Genomic DNA, 16,504 nt, shown 5'->3' with positions numbered 1-16,504 from the left:
CTGGGAGTAGAGAGAGTGAGTAAACAAACCATGGTGAATGAGTGGACAAACAAAAATATAGCTACTTGTAAATACTTAGGTGTGTCTCCTCCCCTCCCCCATCCATGAACAAATCAGGGATTACCCTGTTGGTGAAGAACACTGAAATAATTACCTAAAATATTACACTGAGAGGACTCTCAGAAATCACCAAAGGCTTGTAAGTTTTTTTCATTTGAAGAAAACTTTTCTTCAAATGAAATATTGCATGGAAGCGACACATGTACATATATATGAAACAGATCAAACTAGAGCTTCTCTAGTTGAAACAGGGACTACGAACCCCACCCCACCCCCAATTCAGATTATCTTCACCTCTACAGAGAGCAGGACACCAGAACATACAGTTTGAAAACCATGCATCTCCTCATTTTATTCATGTGACATCGTGACAATTAGAGCCCAAAGAGGTGAAGTGATGTGCCCAAGATCATACAGCAAGCACCCACGGTCCAATCAAGTTGACACATTCAATGAACTATCACAGGATTTGAGGAAAGAAAAAAGTCCTCAGCAGGGGAGCCTTGAAAGCTTATCACTACAGAGACCATTCTTGGACCAAAAATGTCTATGGATGAGACCAGTCTGATGATGCCTAGACTTGACTTCAATGTTCCTCTTGAATGAAGCCGTTATCTACATGGGAAGAAACATGGTTTTTGAATACTAACACCTGTTAAGGATGAAAAGGTATTCTGGAGCATTTTTATGTTATTTTGGTTAATAACAAAGTTGGGAGATGAGGAGAGGCAAATTTGTGATAATTTGGCAAAAGAAACATCTTGCTGTTGGCAGCTTCTTTTCTTGGCTTCAGTGGCATAATAAGAGGATATCAGTTTCAGGCTTTCACCTGGAAATAAGGTTCCAGGACATGGAGACGACTCAAAGGCTGCTTTTTCTTTAAAACAGTTAAAGGATATTAATGGAGATTGTTTCTCATAAGAAGCTGCTTTAGAATATAGAAACGTAGAGTCTATCTTCCTGTAATATTTGGCAACAAATGTAAGGCAGGAGTATTTAATGATCATTTTCAAAAGGATATTTGCTGTCCTAGTTAGTCTAAGTTGGCCTGTTATGCACATGATTTGGCAAAGATGTGTAATTCACTCATTTTCCTAACCTGCTTCAAACAATCATAGTTTTCCGTTGACATAGAATTTTTCCAACCCAGGATAAGTCCCAGTCTAACAGAGAATCAGTAAACCTGAATGGCAGCCAAATTAAAATACTATCCCTTTAATGCTATATTACAATGTATATTTAGACAAGGATTCTCCCCACTTTGTAAACATCAGGTTTTTGGCATAATTCATCCCTAAATCACCTGTCAAGAATTTGTGGCAGGCAAATTTACCTCAAAACCAGCTTAAACATATAAAACAGAAACTATAAAATCAATTAAAAAGCCAACCTATTATTTTAAAAAAAAACCAACACAGTATTTGGTTCTAAACTTGATTTTAAGTGAAAAACCTGAATATGAAATTGTCTGACAGCATTATCCTGCCTCCCTTTTCCTGACCCCTCCAATATATTCACAAAGGAAGTGGCATGTTTGCGCTGGATTGGGTGATTTGTGGAACAAATCTGAGTTATAGAGTATCATGGGCTTTGGAAGAAGAAAGGTGCTGTCAGAATAGAAGATGTTGTTCTTAACGTTTTCCATGGCACTTTTCTATTAGTCCACAGTTTGTGACCATGTTTCATAGTTGGCTGACTGTTCTCTCCTTCTCCCAATCCCTGCCCTCTTATTAAACAAAACACTTGTATGTTCTGGGAAGTGTTGGCAACTCACCCATGTCACTGTCATCCAGGCAGTGCTGTGATGTGGTTAAAAAAAAAAAAAAGTCCCAAGGCTGGAACTTTAGAGCAACGCTGGCCACTGTGGGGTGTGTGCAGTGGGCTCTGTACAAGTCCCATGCCAGATGCTGGTGTGGGCCCAGGGCAGCAAGGTACAGCTGCTAAAAGAGGAGTATGCTGCAGCTTCACCACACCTCAGTCTGCCCTTCATCCTCACTTTTCGCTGAAATTGCTCTGGACGAAGGCACCTGTTTATTGTTAAACTCATGGTCACATTTCCAGTGCTCTCTCTGTAGCAACTGAGTGTTAATCTCTTTGTATTTCATCCTTTGTCTCTTTAATAACCCTCTCTCCCAGTTTTGTTTCTTTCTCTGATGCCTCGTTCTTGGTCTCTTGTTCCTTGTCCTTTTCCTGCCTCTTCAATGTTGATATGTCCCAGGGTTACATTCTTAACCCTCTTCTCTTTTAATTCTACACACTCCTCTGGATTGCCCCACGTCTTCTTAAGGCTTCAGATATCGTTTACAATGCAGAAAACTCTTGAGGGCTAAATTTCCAGCCCAGATCTCTCTTCTGAACTCCAGACATATTTAGTCAACTGCTTGCACAATACCACCATCTGTTCCAATTAGTATAGCGGCGTAGTAAGTCATCCCAAACCTTAGTGACATAAAACAACCATTGGTTGGGTCAGGAAATCGGCACAACAAAGACAGTTGTTTCTGCTGAGTGATATCTGGGGTCTCGGCTGGGAAGACTGAAAGGCTGCAGTGATTTAACAGCTGGAGCCTGGAAGGATCTGGAAATATCTCCACTCACATGTCTAATGGTTGATGTCTGTGATTATGTCACATGTCTGTTGGCTGGGAGCTCATCAGGGACGGTCAGCCAGAATACCTACAAATGGCTTCTCCATGTGGCCTAGACTTCCTCACAGCATGGTGACCTCAGTGTCATTGGACTTCTCACATGGCAGCTCAAGGCTCCAAAGATGAGTATCCCAGCTAACAATGCAGAAGCCACCATCACCTTTTATGAGCTAGTCACAGAAAACACTCAGTGTCAATTCCACCACTTTATATTGGTAACAAGTAAGTCGTAAGCCTACCCATATTCAAGAGGAGAGGGTTAGACTCTATTTGGTGATGGGGGTAGCGAGGCAAGGCTATAGAAGAGCATGTAGGACAGGAGATGCTTTCTAGCCATCTTTGGAAAGTACAGTTTGTTACATCACACACCTCCACTCCCATCCTCACATGATGTTCCATCTATACAGACGTGGCACAGTGCCACATGCACTATTTCCTCCACGCTTTTGCATACACCATTCCCTCTGACTAGAGCATCTTTGCCTGCCTGTTAGCTCCCTGCCATTACCCGATTTTTTAATCTAACTTCTATTTGTCCCCATCTCCGACGCCACTTTATTCAGATCCAAGTTTACCCTTAGGAGAGATACAGTGTCCACCACCTCATCTTGCTTTCCTCCCTGTTGGCGCTCTTGCTCATTCAACAATTGGGTGTGGGTCATCCCATACCTGAGTTCTGAGTCAATTTACCTGAGTTCAATGTCTGATTCTGCCTTTTGCTGATTGTGCAAACTTGAGCAATTTGTTTAACTTCATAGAGCTTTAGTTTCCACAACTAAAAATAAGGAAAGTATTTTATTACCTTATAGGGGTGACGGTTAAATGGGATGTACAAAGATATTGGTGTAAAGGTGTTTTAGTAAAAGCTAGTTAACGAGCACGATCTTGAAAATAATCCTATGAGTTAAAGTTTAATTTTAAGAACTGGTGTCGTAACGCAAACATTTCCCCTCTAGCTGTAAGGACCTACATTGCTCAAAAAAAGATGAAAAGAAAAAATAACCTTCTTGAACTACATCTACTATAAAGCCATCCACAGTCTATATCTCTATACTTTCTTATTGTAATGATTATAATTCATGTACATTCAGTATTTATTTATGTTTTTGGTAGTTTTTTTAATTAAAATTTATTGTGGTGACAATGGTTAGTAAAATTATATAGGTTTCAAGTGTACAATTCTGTAATACATCATCTATATGTTACATTATGTTTTCACCACCCAGTCAGTTCTTCTTCCATCACCATATATTTGACCCCTCTTCTACTACCACCCCTCCCCCCTTACCCTCTGGAAACCACTAAACTATTGTTTGTGTCTATGCGTTTTTGTTTATTTGTTTGTCTTGCTCCTTTGTTGCTTTCAGTTTTATATCCCTCATATCAGTGAAGTCAGATGGTTCTCGACTTTCTCTGTCTGGCTTATTTCGCTTAGCATAATAATTTCAAAATCCCTCCATGTTGTCACAAATGGCATTATTTCATCTTTTCTTATGGCTGAGGAGTATTCCATTGTGCATATATACCACATCTTCTTTAACCAATCATCTATCAAAGGACATTTGGTTGTTTCCATGTCTTGGCCACCGTAAATAAAGCTGCAATGAACATCAGAGCATATATTTTTATGGATAAATATTTTCGATTCTTGAGATAGATACCCAGGAGAAGGACTGCTAACTCATATGGTAATTCTATTCTTAATTTTTTGAGGAACCTCCACACTGCCTTCCATAGTGGCTGCACCAATCTGCATTCCCACCAACAGTATATGAGGGTTCCTTTTTCTCCACAGCCTCTCCAACACTTGTACAAGCATTTGCATAAAATAGTCTATATTTAGTATAGCTCATTATTTCTCTCTAAGCATATGCTTTTACTCCTACTGATGTGAGAAAAAAAAATCTGCTTTCAAAAAGACATTTGCCCCAGTTGTCTCTTCTATGAAGGGCCCCTCTTTCTACTTGCACCATTGGTCCCAGAAGAGCAGCTAATTCAGCATAATTACATATGCTTTCTCTCCTTGGCTCCATTAACCACTGTGCTTGGCACTCACTATGCATGGTTTTGGTCTGCATTGAGGATTGAATGAATATACGGTTCCCCAACACTGTCCTTGGGTAGGAAACAGGTCTTACTGAAATAATTACAGTGAAAGAAGCAAGATTTATGGTGATTTTGAGGTGGGATTCTTGGTTTTGTGGTGGTTTCTTTGTTTTGTTTCTTTTCATTGAATATTTCTAACATGCCAGGAAGTTACTATTTTGCACAATTTGTGTGCACGGGTTGTTTGTTTAATGCATCACTATGCCAAGGAAGAGAAATTTTCACTGCTTAAATGCCACATGTAAAATGGGCCAAAATTCTAGCTTGATACCTGTTTGAGCAGAGTATATGAAATAAATAAAAGCAATTGAGAAGACATTATAGGGAGATAGATATTGGCTATGTATACGTATACAGCCATTCAAAGAATGGAATGAGTCACCTGTCCTAAGGAGGCAATGAGCTCTCTGTATGGGCTTTTTCAATCACTGGTTAATTGGCAAATTGTGAGGAAGATTCAAAAATCAATGAATAGTTGTATTAAAACACTTTATTCTTCCAAGATTTTGTAATAAAATGCCCAAGAAGACATATTCCACTACAATTGTTGGACAGCACCTTCAAGCCACATCGTATGGGCTCTAGAGGAGAACAGAGCTTGAAAAGCCATCTCTGTGGGTGAAGAATTTAGTGTTCTTCATTTAGTGTGAAGGTGAGTAGTGTGTGACTGGGCCACAAAGAAAAAGGCAACCCAGGAAAATGACATATTCTACAGCTGCTTGAATCTTCACCAATACATAGAGAGATCCTGTATATTAGAATTCTCTTGATCTTTTCTTTCAAATTCAAAATCAGGTGTGTCTCCATCATCAATTGTGTATGTCTGTCCTCAGTCACATCCCTTCAGTATTCAGCCTGGGGACGTTGTTTACAGGTTAACAGAAGAGGAAAAGCAGGCCAACAAGGAAGTTAGAAAAACTGGTGGAACAAATACAGAGACATCACGACTTCATCCACATTCTTGTAGGAAAAAGTGTTGGGTGATCTAGGCTGGGACTCTGTGCCTCTTAGTATTACAGAGTCACCTGGTAGAAGAAATTGGCTTCATTCCTTAAAGCTACAACCCATCTCTATGCCTTCATATCACCTTAAGAATTTACACAGTGTTTAAAGTGAGAATATAGTCATAGGGATGTCAAAGCTAAAAAGGAAGTAATAAAACATTTAATTTAATAATTTTATTTTATAGTTCGCAGTTTAAATGTCACTTTTTTAAACAACCTTTTCTAGATCTGGACTACATTAGATCTCTAGCTATATGCTCCATGTCACACTGTGCTTTTACTTAATAGTCCTTAATATGATTATAATTAAAAGTGCATTATATAATAATTTGTACAATATCTCTACCCCCAATAATATTTATGTCCCAAAAGGGAAGGGATTATTTATGCCTCTTTGCTAGTACATGTGTCCCAAATCCACACCAGAGTGCTTGAAAGTTAGTAGATGCTGAATAATATTTCCTTAATTAGTTGAATGAAAGCTGAGCTCAGATAAATTGAGAAAAAAAATTAATTGAATGTCATAGCCCCAACACACACCTTATTCCCAACACTGAGCTCAGCGTTATAGTTTGAGTGCAGAGAGATAAAATAAAGAAGCATTAAGAAAGGTTATCTGTTGCCTCGGGTTTTCCAAATGTCCAAGAAATAACACAGTTTGCACATTTCATCTCATGTCACTATATACCCAACCTCATTTATTCAAAAAATATTTCTTGAGTGCCTAGTAGAGTCAGACACTGAGTTAAATGCTGGATATACAAATAGTGAGAAGAAAAACAGTGAGCATGCTAAACCTGTTTCTGCCATAGACTCATGCTCTTGTGGTTCATCTGTCTAGAACGCTGCTCCCAGGTGTTCACATGTTTGTGTCTTTCCCTCTTTTACATCATGGCTTAAGTGTCCCCTCTTCACATAACATGTTCCCAACTACTCCCTAGTCACTATCTATCCAACACTCCTGTTGTATGTTCTCTATAAGATGTAACACTTTCAAATTTGCCCTTGCTGTTTATTTGATTATATTGTAGTTTATCCCTCCCACACACATATGCTCATATACCCATACTAGACTGTAAGCTCCATGAAATCAATGACCCTGCATCTTGGTTCCCTAAACCTTCAGTGCCTATGTTAGCATTTGTTCTTCCATGAATATGTGTTGAATGCAATCGTTGCCTATATCACGTGATTGTGATCTAGAATGTGATGTGTGGCTGAAGCACATTGAGAGTGAAAAGCAACCTAAGAGCCCACGGATATTCCTACAGAAATTCCTCTAACTTTTATCCGCTTCACTGTTTTCCTTTGAAATCAGTTTGCTATATGTTCCTATTGCCTTTGACACAGGATAATTTTTTTTTAAATTTAATAACAATTATGCCCACTTTCCCAAGTTCTATTCAACACAGTATGGGAGGTTCTAGCCAGAGCAAATTATACAAAAAAGTAAAAGTCATCCAAATAGAAAGGAAGAAGTAAAATGATCTCTGTTTGCAAGCAACATCATCTTACATGTAGAAAACCCAAAATGTTACACACACACACACACACACAAACTGTTACAATAAACAAATTCAGCAAAGTTGCAGGATATAAAATCAATATACAAAAATCAGTTGTATTTCTATACATTAACAACGAACAATGCAAAAAAAGAAACGATTCCATTTACAATAGCACCAAAAAGAATAAAATATCTAAGAATAAATTTAATAAAGGAAGCAAAACACTTGTACTGTGAAAATTACAAAACATTGCTGAAAGAAATTAAAGAAGACACAAATAAATGCAAAGACAACCTGTATTCATGGAATGGAAAATCTAATATTGTTAAGATGTCAACATCACCCAAAGAAATCTACAGGTTTAATGCAATCTCTATCAAAATCCCACCAGCATTTTTTGCACAACTACAAAAATCCATCCTAAAATTCATGTTAAATCTCAAGGGACTCTGAATAGCCAAAACAATCTTAAAGAAGAAGACCGAAGTCAAATGTCTCACACTTACTGCTTTCAAAATTGATTATAAAGCTACAGAAATAAAAACAGCGTAGCATGACATAAGGCATACATATAAGCCAATGAAATAAAATAGAGAGCCCAGAAATAAACAGTCATTTATATGGCCAAATAATTTTCAACAAGAATAGCAAGACCATTCAAATGCAGAAAGGACAGTCTCTTCATTAAATGGTTTTGGCAATACTGAGTATCCACATGCAAAAAATAAATTAAATTAGACCTTACTTTACAACATATACAAAAATTAATAAAAAATTGATCAAACACCTAAACCTAAGAATTAAAACTTAAATCCTCCAGAAAATATGGTGGGAAATCTTCATGACATTAGATTTGGCAATGATTTCTTGGTTATGACAACAAAAGAAAAAAATACATAATCTGGATTACATCAAAATTAACAACGCCTGTGCATCAAAAGACATAATCAACAGAGTGAAAAGTCATCTTCTACAGAATGGGATAACATGTTTGAAAATCATATATCTGGTATGGGTTAATATCCAGAATATAAAAAGAATTCCTACAGCTCAAGATAAAAAAATAATAACCAGATTGAAAAATGGGCAGAGGACTTGAGTAGATATTTCTCCAAATATGATATACAAATGTCCAATAAGCATATGGAAAGATGCTTAACATCTCTAATCATTAGGGAAATACGATCAATACCACAATGAGATACTATCTCATACTCACTAGGATGACTATTTTCAAAAATAAACAGAAAATAAGTACTGGTGAGAATACACAGAAATTGGAACCCTTGTTCATTGCTGCTGGGAATGCAAAATGGTGGAGCCATTATGGAAAACAATATGGAAGCTCCTCAAAAAATTAAAAACAGAATTTCTATATAATCCAGCGCTTCCACTTCTGCGTATATATTCAAAAGAGTTGAAAACAAGGTATTTAAGAGACCTATATTTGCTCACGTACACCCATGTTCGTAGCAGCATTATTCACAATAGCCAAGAGGTGGAAGCGACCCAAGTGTCCATTGAGAGACGAATGGATAAACAAAATGTGGTATGTGTGTACAACGAAATATTATTCAGCCTTGTAAAGGAGGGAAATTCTGACACATGCTACAACGTGGATGATACTTGAGATATTATGCTGAGTAAAATAAGCCAGTCATAAAAAATATCATATGATTCCATAAATATCATAAAAAATATCATTTGTACTTATATGAGGTACACATGGTAGTCAAATTCATGGAGATAAAAAGTAGAATGGTGTTTGCCAGGAGCTGAAGAGAGGGGAAAACAGGGAGTTGTTATTTAATGGGTGTAGAGTTTCAGTTTGGCAAGATGAGTAAAAGTTTTGGAGATTGGCTGTCCATAAGGTGAATATGTTTAACCTTATTGAACTGTATACTTAAAAATTGTTAAGATGGTAAGTTTTACATTATATACATTTTACCACAATTAAAAATTTTTAATTAAAAGAGTATACTAGCCTCTTGATTCATGAGGAAGAAAAAAGCCCACATAGCAAATAATTTACAAAGTCTGGTAACTCAAGCTTATAAAAGATGAGGGCATTCTGCAAAATGTCGTGGCCTCTTTCAGCTGAGAAACGCTTCTAGGGACAGATAGACTATTTTCCACTTAAATTACTAGTTTGCCAGCACTTCAGCAGCTACAGAAGACTTCTGAACATTTCTGCAAGCAAACCTCTGCATTTGCAATAATGTTGGTTGGTAAAGGGGAACACACGCAAAGGCTTACAAAACAGAGCTCTACGAGTACATGCTTTTCAACCAAAGTTACTGTGGAACTGAAGAGTAGCATGAGACATGAGAAAAATAAGGAAGCAAGTGCAAAAGCTCAACAAATCAAAGTAAAAATGTGACTCTGTATGTATGTTGTGGCCAGAGCACTGCTCTGAGAATCAGCAGACTTGAATTTTAGTCCCACCTCTGTCACAAAAGGGCGGCCTGAGCTTGGATAAACAACTCATTGTGTCCTTTGTAAGGTGAGCAAGTGGACAGAAATCACCAAGGACCCTGCCCGCTCCTCTTCAACACGGAAAACATGTTAGGCATCTATTTAAAGCAGAGGTGAGCCATCCTGATTGTGTATCCTTGAACTTCTAACAAAGTATCAAAGACAATTCAGTATACTGAAGTCTTCAAAGAATAGCAAGTAAAATCTGACAAAAACCCATCCACACTTGAACACCATTGTTACTACTCATTTTAAGCTGTGTGGTTGTAAACTAAAACCTGAGGGTGTCACAAAACCAATTATCTACACACCCCATTTCAGATCCCTGCTGGGGGTGATTATGTCTGCACTCTGGGGTACCAAGGCTTCTTCCAACTACCAACTACCGAGTGAATCACTAATGGGGTCAAGTTCTGAGTGAAACTAGTTTTTGCTTGGGCAGGTTTATCCCCAGGAACTGGGGGAGAAAAATAAATTTAAACACATGTGGTATATTCTGCTCCCAATGTCTGCGGAATTGAACACTGTGGCAAGACTGTATTCAGCCCTGATTCTCAGCACACAGGCTTGATGTGGCACCTTCTAAGACAGTCCAAAAAGAACTCTGTCTGCCTTCCCACCTGCTGTTCCTCTCTTACCACCATAACTTCCTTACCACATAAAAAGACTCCAGGGAATGGCCTGAGGAAGAAAATGTGTGTTTTCCTTTTTCTTTCTGACAAAAACAAATACCCGGGGTGCCAAAAAAAAAAATGTATACACAACTTGTATTCATCTTTTGTTATCGGTATGTATTGAGTATTACAATTTTAATAGTTTTTTCCTTTCTTAAAAATGCGTCTGCATTTTTTTGGCACCCTCTGCAATTATATCATGTTTTAGAGACTTCAATGCAGTTTTCACATACTTATCTCATTTAATCCTCACAAAAACAATGTGAGGCAAATGGTATTTTTATGCCTTTTTATAGACAAAGAAACTCAGACTTCGAGGGTTTTGTAGGTTGTTACAAATGACAGAGGCTGTACATGGGGCATCCTGACTAGAGGTCATTAGTGGAAGTCGAAAACTATTGAGTCCCTGTCTTTGGTCTCTAAGAATATTGCTGCTGAGACCAATCAACAGGGTTTAGAGAATGACTATTAGACTCTATAGCAAATGGCTATGAGTTGGTATTGATATCAAAAAGAACTGAGTTTGAATAGCCACTCCATCAGTTCCTAATCTTGTAACTTGGGTCAAGTTACTTTTTTATTTATTCATTCAGCAATACTTAGTAAGCGTCCTCCATACCAGGTTCTGTTCTAGGTTCTGGGAATACAGCAGTGAACAAAACACGCATAGACATCATTCTCGTGGAGTTTACAACCTAGAGGGAGAGACAGCAAGTAAGAAAATGATATGAAGAAAAGGATGAGGCAAAAACTGATAGAGAATGATTCTGAGGAGGAGAGAGGTAATCTAAATAAGATAGTCAGGGAAGGCCTCTTTTAACAGATGAGATTTGACCTGCAACCTGATTGGTAAAAAAAATGATCTAGACATTTAAGGATCTGTAGTCAAGGGAACAGAAAGTCCAGAGGCTCTCAGGCAAGATTAACTTCGAGTTCAAAACAGAAAGAAGACCCTTGAGACTGGATCATAGTGAAGGAGGGGAAGAAATAAGAAAAAAAGCTGGATCACATTATTGAGGGCATATAGGTCAAGATTGGGAGGTTGAATTATTTTAATCACAATGGGAGCTTACTAAATTTTTAAGTAGGAGAAAAACATTATCTAATTTATGTTAACTGCTCATAATCTAACCTCTTTAAGCATCAATTTCCTCATTGGCAAAATTTTTATAATAGTAGTTACTTAATAGTTATGTTCAGAAAACTCAATTTGGCTGACAACAACTCAGTATACGGTAGCTATTATTATTGTTGTTGTTATTATTATTATTATTATTATTATTAAGAGTTAGGTATAGTAGACTATATAAAGAAATAAGACATATCCATGCATTTAAAAATTTCATCATCGCACAGTATTTATTGACTTAGCCTTTTTGCATTTTGGCTGGCTCCTTTTAAAAATGTAATGTATTGGGGCAGCCAGATGGCTCAGTTGGTTAGAGCTCCAGCTCTTAAACAAGGTTGCTGGTTCAATTCCCACATGGGATGGTGGGCTGTGCCCCTGCAACTAAAGACTGAAAACAGCAACTGGACTTGGAGCTGAGCTGTACCCTCCACAACTAGATTGAAGGACAACGATTTGGAGCTGATGGGCCTTGGAAAAACACACTGTTCCCCAATATTCCCCAATAAAAAAGTTTAAAGAAACAATAAAATAAAAATGTAATGTATTAATAAATCTCCCATTCAGAAGAATTCCAGGTACTTTAGGTAGATACCCTGCCTTCATGGAGGTGAAGCATAGCTCCTCACTCCTTAAGTGTGGACTGTGCTTAAGGACCTCCTTCCAAAGTATGGAAAGAGGAGAAAGGAGAGTAACTTTAGAATGGAGAAAACTTACCTACATCACCCCAGCTGGGTGATCAAGGTTAACATCAGTGGTGATAAATCATGTTGATAGCATGTACCCTTTATATGATATGATGAAAATGGCCACTTACTTCTATGGTCTTCCTCCCAAAACACAACACCTCCATCTAATGATGAGAAAAACATAAGACAAATCCCAGTTGAAGAACATTCTATAACATATCTGACCAGTACTCCTCAACATTGTCAATGTTATCAAAAGCCAGGGAAGTCTGAGAAACTGTAACAGCTCAGAGGAACCTAAGGAGATATGATGACTAAATGTAATGTAGCATCCTGGCTGGGAGCCAAAAAAAAAAAATAAAGACATTAGTTAAAACTAAGGAAGTCCCAATAAAGTATGAACTTCAATTAATGATAACATATCAATACTGATTTGTTAATTACAACAAATTCACCAGACTAATTTAAGGTTTGAATAATAGTGGTGATTGGGTTTAGGTACATGAGAACTCCTGTACTATCTTCTCAATTTTTCTGTAAATCTAAAAGGTTTCTAAAACAAAAAGTTTAAAAAAAACACACAATGTAGTATCTCCATCTATACAAATTTTGGTGACTTAGCTCAGGTGTCCAACACACCTGGAAATATTGAAAATTATGCCCTTTGAATATGATACCATAATAAGAAGTATAATAATATACTATATATATACTTGAATATACTATATAATACTTGTAGCTTATATTAAAGTTGTAAATTGCATATAGATATACAGACTTCTTACAGACTTCAGAATGCAAAATCCACTTGCAAAATCTGGAGGTATTTGCCGCTTTGTGGGAGAGGTAGAAGAGAACCTTAGCTGTTTCAATAGATGTTATTATTTTGTTCCCTTCCCTCCAACTTTTTTTTCCCTTTCCAGTTGGGTGTCCAAAGGTATCTCCAGCTAGGTCCTCCAATCCACATCTATGGCTGAGGCAGAAATTGTTATCTGTGCACCAAACCATTTCCTCATTTTCCTGGGCTCACAGCTGGATTGCCTTTCCCAGCTGCCCTAGGCCACTTACCAGTAGCCCACAGACCAAATGTGACTAAATGTAACCAGAGGTGATTTGTACTACTCTCTGGCCAGGCTAGCCCATAAAATCCTCTTATAGAAGAGCCTACATCCTATTTCCCCTTATCCTGGCCAGATGTTCAGGCCCAGGGAAATGTTGAAAACTATGGATAAAAGATTATGAAACCTCCATGTAGAGACAAAGCCCCAAAAAGCAGTTTCCAGGCTCTCGGCCTCACATAGAAAGGTACTGGCTCAGGTAGTAAATGGCCATCAACTGTAATCAGATGGCCATCAGCTGTGGCTAGTTGGCTGTCAGCTGTAACCAGTGAGCCATTGGCCACTAATATAACTGCTGTGGCTACACTAGCAAAGAGAATGGGGGCTAGCAAGAGCGGATTGCAGAGAGGCGGATGCCGGCGGTGAGAATATAGTGATATGACTCCCCTACTTATGGTTCCGTGGGTGTTCCTTTTTGGCCTCACCATGTCCTGCATTCTTATGTGGGGAGCGGGGGCAGAGACCCCGCCTGATGCCCCGCATGACAAATGGCGCAGCGAGCAGGGTCCCCCGCATGATACTCCATTAATCTGGATCACTGATTTTCAGAGCAGAGTCCTCAGGCTTACTGGGAACTAATTTGGACGTGCTATTCCGTCTGCTATAACAGTTAGCCTACTCTAACTAATATAATGGTGCATATCTACAGTCTTGTTATGTCAGAAGTTTCAGCACGAATGTTTGTGACCTAATTTCTGAAAATACTTGGTCTTTAATAGAAAATTTCAATAGGTATTCATAAGACACTAGAGGATCCCCTCTGTAGGAAAGTCCGGTTTGATGGACTTTGCAGTATTTGTCTATCCGCCCGCCTTTTACACAGCAGCATAAAAATCACTGTGCTGCATTGCTATATCGTTGTCATTCGGGTGTCATGTGGGGTCTCTGGTCCTGCTCCCCACATAACAACGCAGGACATGGTGAGGCCAAAAAGGAACACCCACGGAGTCATAAATAGGGGAGTCATACCACTATATTCTCGCTGGCGGCTGGGTTGCAGACACAGGAAGAAGGATCCACACAATCTGCAACCTTCCGTCCACTTCTCTGCCAACCAACCCACTTGCTAGCTACAATCCGCCGTGCTAACCGCAATCTGCTCTTGCTAGCTCAGCCACCATCTTCTTGCCAGCCCCCATTTTTCTGCTAGCGTAGCCACAGCAGTTATATTAGAGGCCAATGGCTCACTGGTTACAGCTGATGGCCAACTAGCCACAGCTGATGGCCATCCAGTCACAGTTGATGGCCATTTACTACCTGAGCCATCACCTTTCCACGTGAGGCCAAGAACCTGGAAATTACACTCCTGGCTCTGTCCCCACACCAGCTATCACAAATGCTGGTTGGTCCCACAAAAACAAAAAATCCATATTTGGAAACCGGCCTCACCTCTCATCTCTTTGCACTCCCGTTCGAGCCTGGGCTTCACCTGTGAGAGGTACTCCAGCAGCATCCTAACTGGCTAATTATCATGAACCTGAACAGCATCCTAACTGGCTAATTATCATGAACCTGAACGCTCTAGCAGGTTTCTGTCTCATTCGTCTCTCCTTTAGATGTTGTTAGAGCTTAGGAGCTTATGCAGGAGATCAGCTTTTGTTCAAGATAGCCTCAGTCTGGTCATGCATTTGCTTTAGTACTTCTGTTTCAAATGGGAAAATACACAAAAATAAGGCAATTAGCACCCCAGAGTGCAAAATCGCTCAGCTATTTAATCAGTGAGAAAGTTTTGTTTTGATTTTAAGTAAACATCTATATATTATTGTAGAGGAGAGGCTTATTTTTGTTATTTAAACTGCAGGATTAACTAAACAGTTTGATATTAAGATTCTTCAGCTCCTTCTAGACTTATCTCAATACATGTAAAGGTTTTAACATGGAATAAGAATGAATTAATGGGATAATACTTCTGAAAGAAAGAGGCAACATTTAAATCTTTCAAGTGTTTATTTAGCACCTTCTACATATTAAATTGTCTATCACGTGGGGCGGCCTGCGGTGTCTCAATTCCTGCTCCCCACCTAAGAACACAGGATATGGTGAGGCCAAAAAGGAACACCCGCGGAACCATAGGTAGGGAAATACCACTATAGTCTCATTGGAGGCTGGAGTCACACAACGTGCAGTCTGCTGTCTGCTTTTCTGCCATCTCACTAACTCGACTCTCCTCGACTCCACTCCCCAGTGTAGCTGTTGCAGTTATATTAGTGGCCAATAGCTAACCGGCTACATCTGACGGCCAACTAGCCATAGCCGACAGCCATCTACCACTTGAGCCAGCACCTTTCCACATGAGGCCGAGAGCCTGAAAACTGCTCTCTGGTGGTCTGTCCCCACATTGTCTATCAAGTACTGTAATTGTTGCAAAAGAATTATACGACTGTGTCCCTGCTCTGAAAGCCCATACAATCTCATCCTGCTGATAAAGGATAATACCATTAGAGAATAATGCAAGGTACCATTTTGTAGTATTAAGTACTAAATAAATAAATAAATAAATCCCCAGAACAAGAGATGAGACTAATCTATGAACGGCTTGTTCTACCTTCATAACACTGTGTATTTCCAGGACATTAATATTTGGTTCAGCCCATTTTTAAACGCTTTGTTAAGTTTCAAGGTTGTTTCGGGTGAACAGTCTTATCTGTTATTTCAAAATGTTTCAAATCCCTCATCCCAAAAATATGTAGTATAACTTACTAGAACTCAGCTTCTGCTGTTTTCAAGCCATTTTTGCTACTGTAGTCAGATATAGGAAGAAATATACATCTTCAGCATCATGAGTCTATTTGCTATAAGGCAACCATTGACACTTCAGTAAATTGAATGTTTTTCAAAATAAAGTGGTTTTTTTTATTATTATTAAAGCAATCATGATAATTATGCAGGAAAGACAAAAAAATAGACAAGCCAAAAAAACATACATACTTAAAATCATCTTCTATTCATATGCATATACATTTTTAAACAAGAATAGGTGAATACAGGATACCAGTTTGTAAGCTGCTGTCGTCACTTAATATATCATAAATATTTTTCCTTATCAACAAATATATTTTGTGATATTTTTAATGGCTGCATAATACTTCATACTGC

General features: G+C 38.5%; 1 long non-coding RNA gene across 1 annotated transcript in view; it reads right to left on the bottom strand.

Moving 5' to 3' along the window:
• Positions 1 to 6,491: 6,491 nt before the first annotated feature.
• LOC308503310 overlaps positions 6,492 to 16,504 on the bottom strand; it is a 116,554-nt gene continuing 106,541 nt past the window's right edge. The window contains exons 4-5 of the long non-coding RNA XR_013994182.1: positions 12,319 to 12,454; positions 6,492 to 11,170 (exon numbers count right to left, since the gene is read on the bottom strand). This is a non-coding gene — a long non-coding RNA (uncharacterized lncRNA). The remainder of the gene's footprint in view (positions 11,171 to 12,318; positions 12,455 to 16,504) is intronic.

This window comes from Rhinolophus hipposideros (assembly GCF_964194185.1).
Source record: "Rhinolophus hipposideros genome assembly, chromosome: 10".
NCBI lineage: Eukaryota > Metazoa > Chordata > Mammalia > Chiroptera > Rhinolophidae > Rhinolophus > Rhinolophus hipposideros.
Note: the sequence above shows the minus strand (reverse complement) of the source record. Positions and strands in the feature narration are given on the sequence as shown.